Below are 12,080 nucleotides of genomic sequence, written 5' to 3'. Positions count from 1 at the left end.
CAAAGCTACCGTGAAATAGGATTGGACGGGACCTTTCATTTCATATGAGAATTAATTCTCTAAATGCAGTGGAGAGGAGGCAGCTTATTTTTTCTCCCCAGCAAGCAGCTAGAGATGAGTCGGTGGGAAGCCACATGTATGTATCTGTTTTACTTATTTCTTGGTGTGTGCATGTACATGCTACCAAGTATCAGGGAAATTTGTTAATACAGCTTCATCAAAAAAGAAAAAATTGGCCAATTTCCCCAAAGGTTTATGGTTTTAAAAAATTACAATTTTACATCTAAGTTGTTTGATAAGGATTGAGCTAAAGGTCATGTTTGTCCAATTGCAGCAAAAGCTTTCCAGCTGCTTTGGTATTCTCTATGAGAGAGATGATCTATCCTGGGCTTACTGAGCTCTCTCTAGGAAGAGTCTGTTCACATGCAATTTGTGGCAAACTTCACTTATGAAGAACGTCTACTCTCCTCAGCAAAGTCAAGTTAGTAGCCTCACAGAAGAGAAATGCCAGATACATCCAATTCTTGAATACCCTGCACTGTCTACTATCTATTCTGAAATGAATAATCCTATAACTTAGTATCTTGTATTTAAGTATTTATTGCCCTTAAGTGGATTTGAAGTAGAGAGACAAATATTAATTCCATGACTTGTCCATAAATTTCTGCCTTGGCATCCCACAAAATTATCCTTTGTGCAAAACCCATTACCAATGCTTCTAATTGAAAAAATTCTGCACATTCAGTGTTCCATGAGCTTCTACAATTGATAAAGCAAATACAAGACTTAAAAAAAATCGAAGATTAGGTGTTCAATAACATTTCTTCTCCATCAGATTGCTTTTTTCCTATGTACAAAATTCTGATTTGATTTTTCAATTATTCAGAATGTCAAAATGATAGATATAAGAGAAAAACCAACTAACCAGGGAAATCTCTGCATAATAATATTCAATATAAAGATTCAGAATGATACTTTGTGATGGAATAAACTTTCCCTTGTTCTGCCTCATTAGGGTTCTCCCAATTTGACCCAATCCAAACCTATTACTTAATATATATCTAACAGTAAAACTGCATCAATGTTCACTAGTACAATAGAAGCTAAATGAGCAATTTCAGATAATTTAATTAAGTTGTAGGTCTTCTAATATGATTCCATAAGTATGTGAACTTTTAACTTGTGTTAACTCAATTTCCTTATGCTTTCATTTACCATTTGTTGGGGACATTACAGTGATTAGCCAAAGTCCTTCCAGCTCCTAATGTTCTCCATAAATTTTGATTTAAATTGACTGTCACTTTCTCACTATAATAAAGTAGATAGTTGACATCTCAAAAAAGAGAACCGATCTAGTATATTATGTTGTCAAAGAGTGGAATTTTTTCCCTTTCGCACAAAGTCCACATAAAATACACCTTAGTAAAAACCATTGGAAGTAGTGAGAATGAAGTGAGTCAATTACCACAGATCCTTAGACATGCCCACACTTTAGCATGTCTTGAGAAAACTAGAATCTCATCAACCCTCATTATTGAAAACACACATGCTATCAAATTCCCATCTAATTGTGTATTTGGTAGCTACCGATGTCTAGTTATTTGTTTTGTCCACATCCGAGAACTCTTTATTAAGATAGGAAAGTAGCAGCTAGTATACTTTAGGTCAGAGATAAAACTTGGCCAAGTGAACTAAGACTCAGATACATCATTTTCTAAGTTCAGATATCTGAAGGAGCAAATTATAAAATTGTGCTTTGAAATTTTTCAATAAATATACTTCTTTTTGAAGATAGCCCCAAGAGAGTAAAAATATATTCCCATGAATATAATATTTAACTCAATAAAATGATTAGTACCAATAGAATCTCTCCATCAATAAAAGTTTGTTATCACCAGTTACTGTCCTCAAAGCAATCCAGACCATCCAAAAATGAGACTTCAGTTCAATGTCCACATTGACCTAAAAAAACCTGAGGAATGTGAACAGATATTTTTTTTCTGGGATCAACAATAGAATTTCTGCACTGGGTAGGTCAACAAACCCATGGGAATTCAAGTATCAAAAAAGTTGTGCGATAGGCACCTGCAAGGGGCAAGACGTGTGTGTACCCCCAGTTAATGGCTTTCCCATTAGACCACTGCATTTGCAATGTGTTTGGCTCTAGCCTTCTCAGCAGTGATAGCTTTCTCTAAGGTACCTTTTGTCCACAAAATGCAGCACTCCATTCCAGGCCCTTCTCAGCACCTACTCAAGGTGGATATGACTTTAGGCAATAGTAAGATTCACGTATTTTTCAGGAGCTTACTATATACTAAGGAATTTGAATGTACTTTTTTCATTTATTGGTACAGTTATAGAATTAACAGTCATCACAATTCCCCTTTTACAACTGAGGCAGCTAAGGCACAGTGAAATCAATTAAACCACCAAAGCTGGCAAAGCAAGGAAGCCCAACTTTGGAATCAATGTTCTTAGTGGTTATACTACATTCGCCTGGCTACAGCCATGGTTCACCTGCTGGTCTGTCTTATAGTAAGGCTGTCACACTTTTTATGAATAATGAATATTTGAACATAAATCTTTTCTTGTTATACAAACAGTATGTGACTGACGATATAGAAAATACAAACCATACAAAAGAAGAAAATAAAAACCAAAATCTCACTATTTAGAGATTTACTACTTTTAGGATTTTCCTTTATACTCAAGTCCTTTTCCTATGTGTTTTAAAAATAAAAATTTAAATATACTAAGCATTTTCTTTTGAATTCAGTATTTGATTTAATAATTTAACATGGACACCTTCTGATATCTTTCTATAATGTCATTTTTAATGATTGTATAGTTGAGTGTTTTGATTTTGAAAGTAGCCATTTTGCAGCACCATGTCTCAATATGAATTTCTCATTTGATCTTGGGTGGAACTATTTCCATGTCCTCATTTCTAGAGAGTTGTAAAATGTGGATTATGCAGAGATGGGAGGTGATTAATACATTGCAAGGACACACACAGGATGTACACATATCTGAGGCTCACTATTCATGCTTCTTCCCCCTTTTTCTCCAGCAGTATCTCCGCATGGTGAAGACAGTTGAATAGCTTTACATGGAAGAATTTTGTAAATGGCTACCCCTGGGGAAAGGGGTACAATAATTGGCTGGTAGTGAAAGACAGTGAGGCTTGGGAGGAAGGGGCAAGCGGTTCTTGACCTTTCGTGGAGAGCCTTGGCCTCTGGAGTTTCTTCTGCTTTCCTCGCTAGCTGTGCCTGAGGGTAAAGGGTGAATGTGACATCTTCACCAGGGCCTCCCTGGTCAAGTGCAATCAGATTGACTGAAAGCTCTGAGAACTGAACAAAATTTCCCGACATGGGCAGCACCTGCTGGCCACAGAAATGACTGATGAAGAGTCACTCTGCACTATTACTGGACAATTGTTTCAACATCTCATTTAAAACTGCAGTAAGTTAAGGTGGTTTTTGAATTATGCATTAAACTCAACTTCTAAATATAGCTTTGGTTGAATTTTTCAGCTAAATGTCTCTAAAACATCAATGTCCACAAGTCATAGCTCTTGCTCTCTTATTTTGCTGGTCTAGTTGTCACTTCCTATAACTTTTTACCCTTGACACTGGCATTCTGGCACCCAATATTGAACCTTCAATATTAAACCACCTTGTACCTCCTTGCTCTTCATTTTTTGTCTTGAGTCATGAAAACCACCCAGATCTCCAATTTTCCTTAAAGTACATGAACTCTGCCTGCAATTTTGACGAAGCACAAATTGTTACTCATTGTCCAGTGGGGAACACTTAGCTCTATCAACATTTCTCTAGTATCAAAGCCTCAGTTATACTCTCACTAATAATCACTAATGGAAGTTGTGGTGTTCACTGCAATCTTCAGATTCATCAAGACCAGTGCTCAAAATACTCCCTGGGGGCTTAGCTGCTGGTGCCAAGAGGAGGTCCTGATGCCTGAATCTATCCTCCTTTCCACAAAATCTCCCCATTCTTCCCTGCCCCATCTGCTCATCCATTCATTTCTAAGACAAATAATCAATTTCAAACATGTTTTGCTAAACTTGCCTCCAAATATTTAAAAAAAAATCTTCTTCTCTATGTCTTTTCTCTGCTCCTCATTCGCAAGCTCAGATCTTATGCATCTATCACTTGGATTTCTGCAGTAGCATAGCAACCAGGCTCCTTATTTTGACAGTTCCTCCTCAAGTCAGTTTTCCATAACAACCAGAGAGATAATTTTGCAAGCATGAAAGAGATTATTTTATAAAACATAAAAGTAGTCATGTGAAATATTTTTAAAATATATATTTATATATTTAAGTTAATTAGAGGCAGAGAAAGAGAAAGAGGGAGAGAGACACACAGAGAGAGGAGGGGGAATGACAACATCTGCTGGTTTACTCCCTAAATACTCACAACAGCTGGGACTGGGCCAGGGTCAAAGCCTGGAGAGGAGAAGTCAATTTAGGTTTGCCAAGGAGGTGACAGAATCCCAACTACCTGAGCCATCACTGCCACCCCTGGGGTCTGCATTCACAGGACAGTGGATCAGAAGCTGGAGGTGGGTATTCAACCCAGGTATTCTGATATGGGACACGAGAGTCTTAACAGCTAGGTTAAATAGCCAGTTCTCCTGTGAAATCTTTATGTGGCCTATGAATAGGGAGCCGATACATTCCAGTTGGCTTGAACTGCACCAGTTTTTGCTTGTTGTAATGATTAATAATACATCTTCTGCTCTCCAGAGTGTTCTCCTTTAGAAAATAAATGATATGGTCCTATTACTTATGGGACCATAACCAAAACCTAACTAGCCCTTATCTAGCTGAATAGCTGTGTTAAAGTCATGTTGCCCTTGCAATGTCTCCTCCCACCCAGGATCTTTGCTCATGGTGTTCTCTCTTTGTGGAATGTGATTTAAATTGTTTCTCCCTTCTATCTAGTTTTCATTCATTCTTCAACTCCCAATAGCATACAAGCTCCAAGAAGGCAAGGACTTCTGTTTGTTTAGACTGTTACCATCTTCAAGTACCTGGCAGGCAACAGATGGGGAGTTCACAGTGAAAGCTCTTGAATGGGGCCAGGAAGCTGTACAGAGGACTTCAGTGTAAGGTTGAAATATTTGTAGTTCACTAACTAGGCAGTGGGGAAACCTTGAAGTGTCTTGTCCAGGGCAATATCATGAAAAAAGGAAACAGAATGTTCGAGTTGGAGTCTGATGATCTGGAATGGGAGAAAATCTGGGAGATCACAGAGATAGTCAATTGAAAAAGACAAGAGAATTGGAGATGCCAGTGCAAATGTAGCCTGTAGTCAAACACATGGTATTTGAACATATAAAACAATTAGTTGTTCACAATTATGAAAAAAGATGTTGTACATAACAGTCCAGGTTTTTGTCAATTCTTAAAGAATCAGAATCCTGGTAGCGTAGGGCCTGTATTCCTGAATGGTGAGCCATGGGTTGCAGCAAAGTTATGCTGTGTAGAGCTGGCCAGAGCAGGCCCCATTCTGGCCATCTTCAATCATGCAACATAACCCTGGCAGACATCAGGGATCTATGGCCTGCTACACCATAATCTGCATGTAGAGTCTTGAACAGTCTTTAATTGGAATGGAGACACCACAGTCAGCTTGCTTTTCCTGTCCTCAACTTTCATCTATGGGCTGTTCTCTCTGAAGCTTTCTGAAGACCCACCTCTTTCATTTTTAAGCACTCGGGAATTCTTTTGTGTGTGTTAGATACTCTTAATTGGAGGATGACAGATCTTGCAGGTGAATATGTGACTTGAGGTCGTGATCTCTGATTTAATCCTATTGTGGCATATCTTTCTCTTTTCTCCCTCATTAATTTCTCACAGACCACATCTTACCTGCACACCGAACGTTCTGACCCTACCTGTCCCATTGCCTAATATTGTAGCTCCTGTCTACCTTTCTTGCTTAAACAATCACAACAGTTTTCATGCGTGCTTTTCATTAGAAACAAAAGTGTGTCTCACAAGAACATTTTTTTAGAGGGCAGCAGGTATTATGTTCCCAAGGGGATTGTTTAAATTTCTTCACACAAAGTTCTTCTGTCTTTGCCTTGCTGTTAAAAATAGGTTACACTGTCTTTCAGTTTAATTCTTGATGATATGTGATTCAAAGTGGGGGGAAGGGTTCAATCCTGTAAAAGAGCAGTTAATCTGTTGTCACTCCTTTTGAGCTGGGCTACTTCTCCCTGTCCCAGCCTGGGACACTGAGCTTACTCTTGACCCAGTGCTCCATAAACAGGGAGCAGACCTCACAAAGATTCTGCTGAGCAAGCATTATAGACACATGTCTATGGCTAAAGCCTGTCTGTGATCTGGTTACATGTGTTTTATGCTTCCAGGAAAACAATTTGGCTCTTGAAAGATAGTTTAGGCTGGAATTTTGTGTCATAAGCAAGCAGAGCTGGGATCATGCCAGAAGACAATAACTAATGTTTAGTATTTTATAAAAAATGCATATTATAGCATTTTGGGGCTGTTGAGTCTCCAAAATTTAGGGGAAAATCTTATCATAATTGGAAAAGACCCACCACAAACCTAACTTCATGACCTTAACATCTTCCTGCATTGCCTGCAAAGTGGAGGGGTTAAAATAGATGACCGTAAGGTGCTTTGGTGCCAACTGTGTGAATGAAAAGATGAATGGTGGGGTTGGGCGTGCCATAGGGAATCTAGGTTTTCATGATGTCTGAGCCAGATTGCCTGGACCAAGAAGCTGCTGAAAGCCTCACTTTCTTCCCAGGGTAAGGACTGAGATGGGGCAAAACTGAGCCGTTATGCAGGGAGCCTATGTGATAAAATGAATAAAAGCATGGGCTTGATACAGACAGGCTACAGTTCCAATTTGAGCTCTTTAACTTTTTGGTTGTATATCTACTTCTTTGCCTTTTGGTTTTCTCTCCTGTTGCATGATGCTGATAGCTACTGCGCTGGTCTGTTTGAGCTGTGATAACAAAATGCCAGGGCTGAGTGGCTTCAACAGTATGAATGTATTTTCTCACAGTTCTGAAGGTTGAAAGTCCAAGACTAAAGCGCTCCATCAGGCTTGGTTCCTGGTGGAGTTCTTGCACCAGCTTGCGGATGGTCACCTCTCTGTATCCCACACGGCCTTTCCTCTGTGCATCACACACACTCACACACATGTCTGGTACCTCTTCCTCTCCTTGTATGGATACAAATCTTAGTCAGTTAGGAATGCATCCTTAAGACCTTGTTTAACCTTAATTATCTCTCTAAAGATCCTATCTCAAATTACAGTGGTGTTGGAGTTAGGGCTTCAACATACGAACTTTGGGAGGACACAGTTCAGTCCCTAACACTGGACTCAGAGGGTGGATATAAACATGAGACCAAGTAAGATGTGGTGACATGTTCAAAGCATCTCACAAAATTCCTTGCTTATCACAGAGTCCTGTCTGGAACCACATATACAACCCAAAGAATACATCGCCTTTGGAAAGAGGTCAGGCCTCATGATGAGCTTAAGAAAAGAAAAAGGTTAAGCAGTAAGTGTTAACTTTGAAGTTTATTATGCAAGACTTCTGATTATGTCTACAATAAGGGTGCATATTTCTTGAAATATTATTTTGAACTCTTTATTGTTAAATGACCAAATGCTTAGAAATTTATTTGGTTGCTAGATTTAGTTAGTTTATATGGTTTTGTGATTGAGACCATTTTTCTAGGTCAAGCATAATTGACTGGGTAGTGAGGTACAGCCCACTGCCTATATCTGTACTTCTAAAGCTGGGGTCCTGCAGGAATGCACTGACTGGCAGGTGTCCATGTGACCTGGAGGCATAGTACTATCTCCAGCTCATCCAAGGCCTACTATTACATTTTATGAACAATGTTTATGCTATTGTTTCCCAGGAGAATTAATGGATAGCCAGCTTAAATATATAAGGCTGATAGTTAAAAAGAATTCCCCATAGTATTTGATAGTTGACAAGGACTCCAAAGGAAGACAAACAATAAGGAATATTTCATAGAAGAAGGACATACAGATTAGACAACTGCATAGCCATGTATGGAAGCCAGACATTGATGGAATTATATATAATTTTTACTGAAATGAGCCCCTAACACTGGCTCAGAGATGATTTTTTGTTGTCTTATAACATTTGAAAAATCTTTGGAATAAGTTTCCATAGCCATCCAGTCACATTTGAGACATACTGAAGAAGAGTAATTGCCCCCTCTCCCACCCAATGAGAAATGATTAAGAAGAAATATCAAGAATGTCAGCATCCACAGGCATGAAGAAGTATTGCTATTTGAGTTCAGAATAACGGGAATGGTCACAGAGCGGACCTAGCAAACTCTGACTGCTGCAGGGTTGCATGATTAAGAGGCATCCTGGAGGCAGCTGAGCAGGTGTTCTGATAATTACAATCGTTCACATCTGGAGATGTGTTGGGATGTTCCTTAGATAACTTAGACACGGCAACCCCGAGTGTGGGCTAGGTAATACTAAGCACCGTGTTAGGCACTGGACCAAATGAGGATGTTTGAATAATAAAATTCATACACATTATTACTGGTATTGTAGCTCAATGGCTTTAACTGCTGCCTATGACACTGGCATTCCATATGGGCACCGTTTCAGATCCTGGCTGTTCCACTTTCCATCTATGTCCCTGATAACATGCCTGGGAAAGCTGTGGAAGATGGCTCAAGTGCTTGGACCCCTGCATCCACTTGGGAGACCCAGATGGAGTTCCAGGCTTCTGGCTTCAGACTGACCCTACCCTGTCTGTGAAGGCTATTTGGGGAGTGATCTGGAAGATCTATGTGTCTCTTTCTCTTTGTCTCTCTCTCCATCTCTGTAACTCTGCCTTTTAAATAAATAAATAAATAAGTCTTTGAAAAAATAGTTTGTGCTTCCTGAATTTATTTTTGTAGTTTTTGTTTGTTTGTTTTTTTACTCTTGAGAAAAAGGGACCAATGCTTTGCCTGACTGAAGCTCTAGTGGCCGCAGATGGCTGTGAAGGTGGGGCCTTGGGTTTTTGGCCTCCCTGGCAAGAGAGAAGCTCAGGGCACTGACTGGAAAGGAAGTGAAAGGAAGCCTGATGTTCCAGGACTCCGGGAGGGCAGAGAGCCAACCATGCCAACAGAAGCACTGGATGGAGAAGTGCCCTAAAGGAGCCCAGAGTGGATTCAGAAGGTGAATGGGTAGAGTCCCAGAACAGGAGCATGGCCAGAGGTAATGTTTTGGAGTATACATTCCTCCATTATTGCAATTAAGAGAAACAAGCATCCTATCTCTAAAGGTAATTGAAACTAGTGACATTGTATCAACTTGGCTTCTTCTTCTCCTTTGTTGGATCTTAGATTTTTATATGGCTGATTTATCTGGTAGTGTTTTATCTTCATCTATATTTTTATTCAGTGTATACATGTATTCTTAATCTTCAATTCAAAACCTTTTATTTAGAAGGTATTATCTGAGCCTGTAGAGCTAAGCAAAAATAACTAAGATGCTTATTCTATGCATAAAGCATTTAGAATCAATGGAGAAACAGACATGAACATAACTTATAGTACATTGTCCGTGTCTCCAGGTGTCTCCTGCCTTCCACTACGGCCTCCACTCTGAAATTCAGCCATGCCAAATTTCTTGAAGCTCTGTCAGATGTGGGGCTTTGCCATGCATCTTTGTCTCCATACGGTATGTGGCTTCTGCCTAGACACTCCATGAGTTTTCTTATGGCCTTGAAAAAGCTTTTTTTCTTTTTAAAGATTTACTTATGTATTTGAAAGGCAGAGAGAGAAAGCAAGAGTGAGAGAGAGAGCCATCTTCCATCTGCTGGTTCATTTCCCAAATGGCTGCAATGGCCAGGGCTGGGCCAAGTTGAAGCCAAGAACCCCAACCTGGTCTCCCACATGGGTAGTAGGGACCCCAGTAATTTGTCCATCTTTCATTGCTTTTCCAGGTGCCTTAACAGAAGCCGAGTGGCTGGCACTTGAAACCACCCTCCAGTATGGGATGCCACTCTTGCAAATGGAGGCTTAACTTGATGCACCACAATGCTGGTCCCAGCAAACTATTATTTCACACTCTCCTCAAATATGACCTCTGGGAAGCCTTCCCCAACATTCTAGTAGGCAGCCAATGATACTAAACATTTTGCTACATTATTATAGTATTGTGCATTGTGATGGTCTATCTAGCTGTCTTTACCTTAAAGAAGAGGGGACAGAAACTTCTGCCTTCATCTGTAGCCCATGTGTATGCTACGGAGGGAGTTAGGAAGCCTTTTGAGATCTCTGAGCAGGACCCAATTCTCTGATCTCGTGTGTGTGTGTGTGTGTGTGTGTGTGTGTGTGTGTGTGTCTACATATGTATTTTGTATTTTGTCTCAGGTTTTGATAATTAGAGGAAACAGCTGCCATTTCCCTAGGGTGTAACACATACCTGGAAAACCTTGCATATAAAGGGTTTGTACACTGGACCAACCTGGGAAAGGGACAGATGAACAAATATGGGCTGTCTATTCCAGTTGAGGGGCCCCAAAGGAGGCATCAGTGACATAGGGCAGAAGGGGGCTGGTAAGAGTTCCTGGAAATTTGGTTGTGGTTATGTCCTTTTTGCTGGTCTCTTCTAATGACTGTGAGCAAGACCTAGGGAAGGAGGAACTGAAAATGTTGGATTCATCTTATTATACAAAACAATGCAATACAGCATCAAAGCACTATACAATGCAACACTGATGTTTTAACTCCAGAGACGAAATAGGAACATTCAGCTCCCTACGAAACACATTGCACTTATGCTGCCTCATTTATTATTCTCTTTTCGCGAAGTTACCTCCGCAGATTGTTCAGATTCGGTTTGTACTTTGCCTATCCCTGGCAGGGAACTAGTTAGTTTTCTTTGTCACCTTTAGCCTCACTCGCGAAGCATTTTTCTTCCTATTCTGAATTACAACTTGAGGAGATTTTCTAATACTGTATTTCATTTTATTTCGTGATTTTTTTCTTGCCACATTCTTCTAATTTTAACATTCACTTTCTATGAGGAGGATGGTATAAAATCTAATACCTAGCACATTGTATTGATTTATAACATGTATTGTAGTGATTGTATTGATTGTGTTCATTTACAATATGTATTGCAGTATACTACAAAATGTTCACCTTAATATTTGTATTCCTAGATAATGCATCTCATCAACTTTTAATCTAAATCATTAATACATTTATTCATCTTTTACCACCAAAGTTCTTCATGTTTCTGTACCATTATTTAAATATTTTGTAGGATTCCTTAAAATGCATTACCAGAAATATGTCTTTCTTTATAACATCGTTGTGCATATGCATGGATGAGCCCGTTACCAAAATATTTCAGGAAACCTAATGCTAAAAAGCCAAGTCAGGTTTTTACTTTCTTTGAGAGGTAATTAACTATTCTTTTGAGACTGTAACACTGGAAGCTGCTTTCATTAAGCAGACAGAAAGAATACATTTCTTGTTTTTTCTTTCTTCATATTTCAGTTGCATTAAGACAGTTTAATTGCTTTAATGAAAACTTTTTCTTAATTCACATCCTAGGGACCCAAAGACGTTTATTGCTTAGTAAAAGCAATCTAGGTTTAAAAAATGTCATTCATAATGAATCTCCACATGGCGGTGGATTTTCGGATTTCACTTTCAAAGATAAACATTCTCTATTAATCACAAGAACGGGAAACTTCGTACAAAGTCCTCACTGCCATCCTCAAATCCATCATTTTCCATCCCTTGTGTCAATTGGTGAACATAAATATCGCTGTCTTTGCCTAGCTCAGTCTCCCAACTCTTAAATCCAGAGGGCTCAGGGTTGGAGAGATGTGTGAGTATCACTCTGCCATCCATCAATACAGAACTACGGGGCCTCTCTCAGCCTCAGTTTCTCTATTGGTCGGGGATGACATCACTGGAAGTCTTAAGGAATCATCTCATGGATGGTTTTCCCAGAGTGGTGCTGGATGTGTGAGGTGTTCCAAGGTTACTAGTTCTTTTCACTGACAGAAAAGGG

General features: G+C 39.4%; 1 long non-coding RNA gene across 1 annotated transcript in view; it reads left to right on the top strand.

Annotated features, from left to right (window-relative positions):
- Nucleotides 1–8,931, top strand: part of LOC138848473 (uncharacterized) — a 75,824-nt gene extending 66,893 nt beyond the window's left edge. Inside the window, exons 2-3 of the long non-coding RNA XR_011386291.1 lie at nt 7,466–7,563; nt 8,667–8,931. This is a non-coding gene — a long non-coding RNA (uncharacterized lncRNA). The remainder of the gene's footprint in view (nt 1–7,465; nt 7,564–8,666) is intronic.
- The last annotated feature ends 3,149 nt before the right edge of the window (nt 8,932–12,080 follow it).

Source organism: Oryctolagus cuniculus, chromosome 2 (genome assembly GCF_964237555.1).
Source record: "Oryctolagus cuniculus chromosome 2, mOryCun1.1, whole genome shotgun sequence".
NCBI classification, from domain to species: Eukaryota; Metazoa; Chordata; class Mammalia; order Lagomorpha; family Leporidae; genus Oryctolagus; species Oryctolagus cuniculus.
The sequence above is the reverse complement of the archived record's forward strand: the minus strand, read 5'-3'. Positions and strand labels throughout refer to the sequence as shown.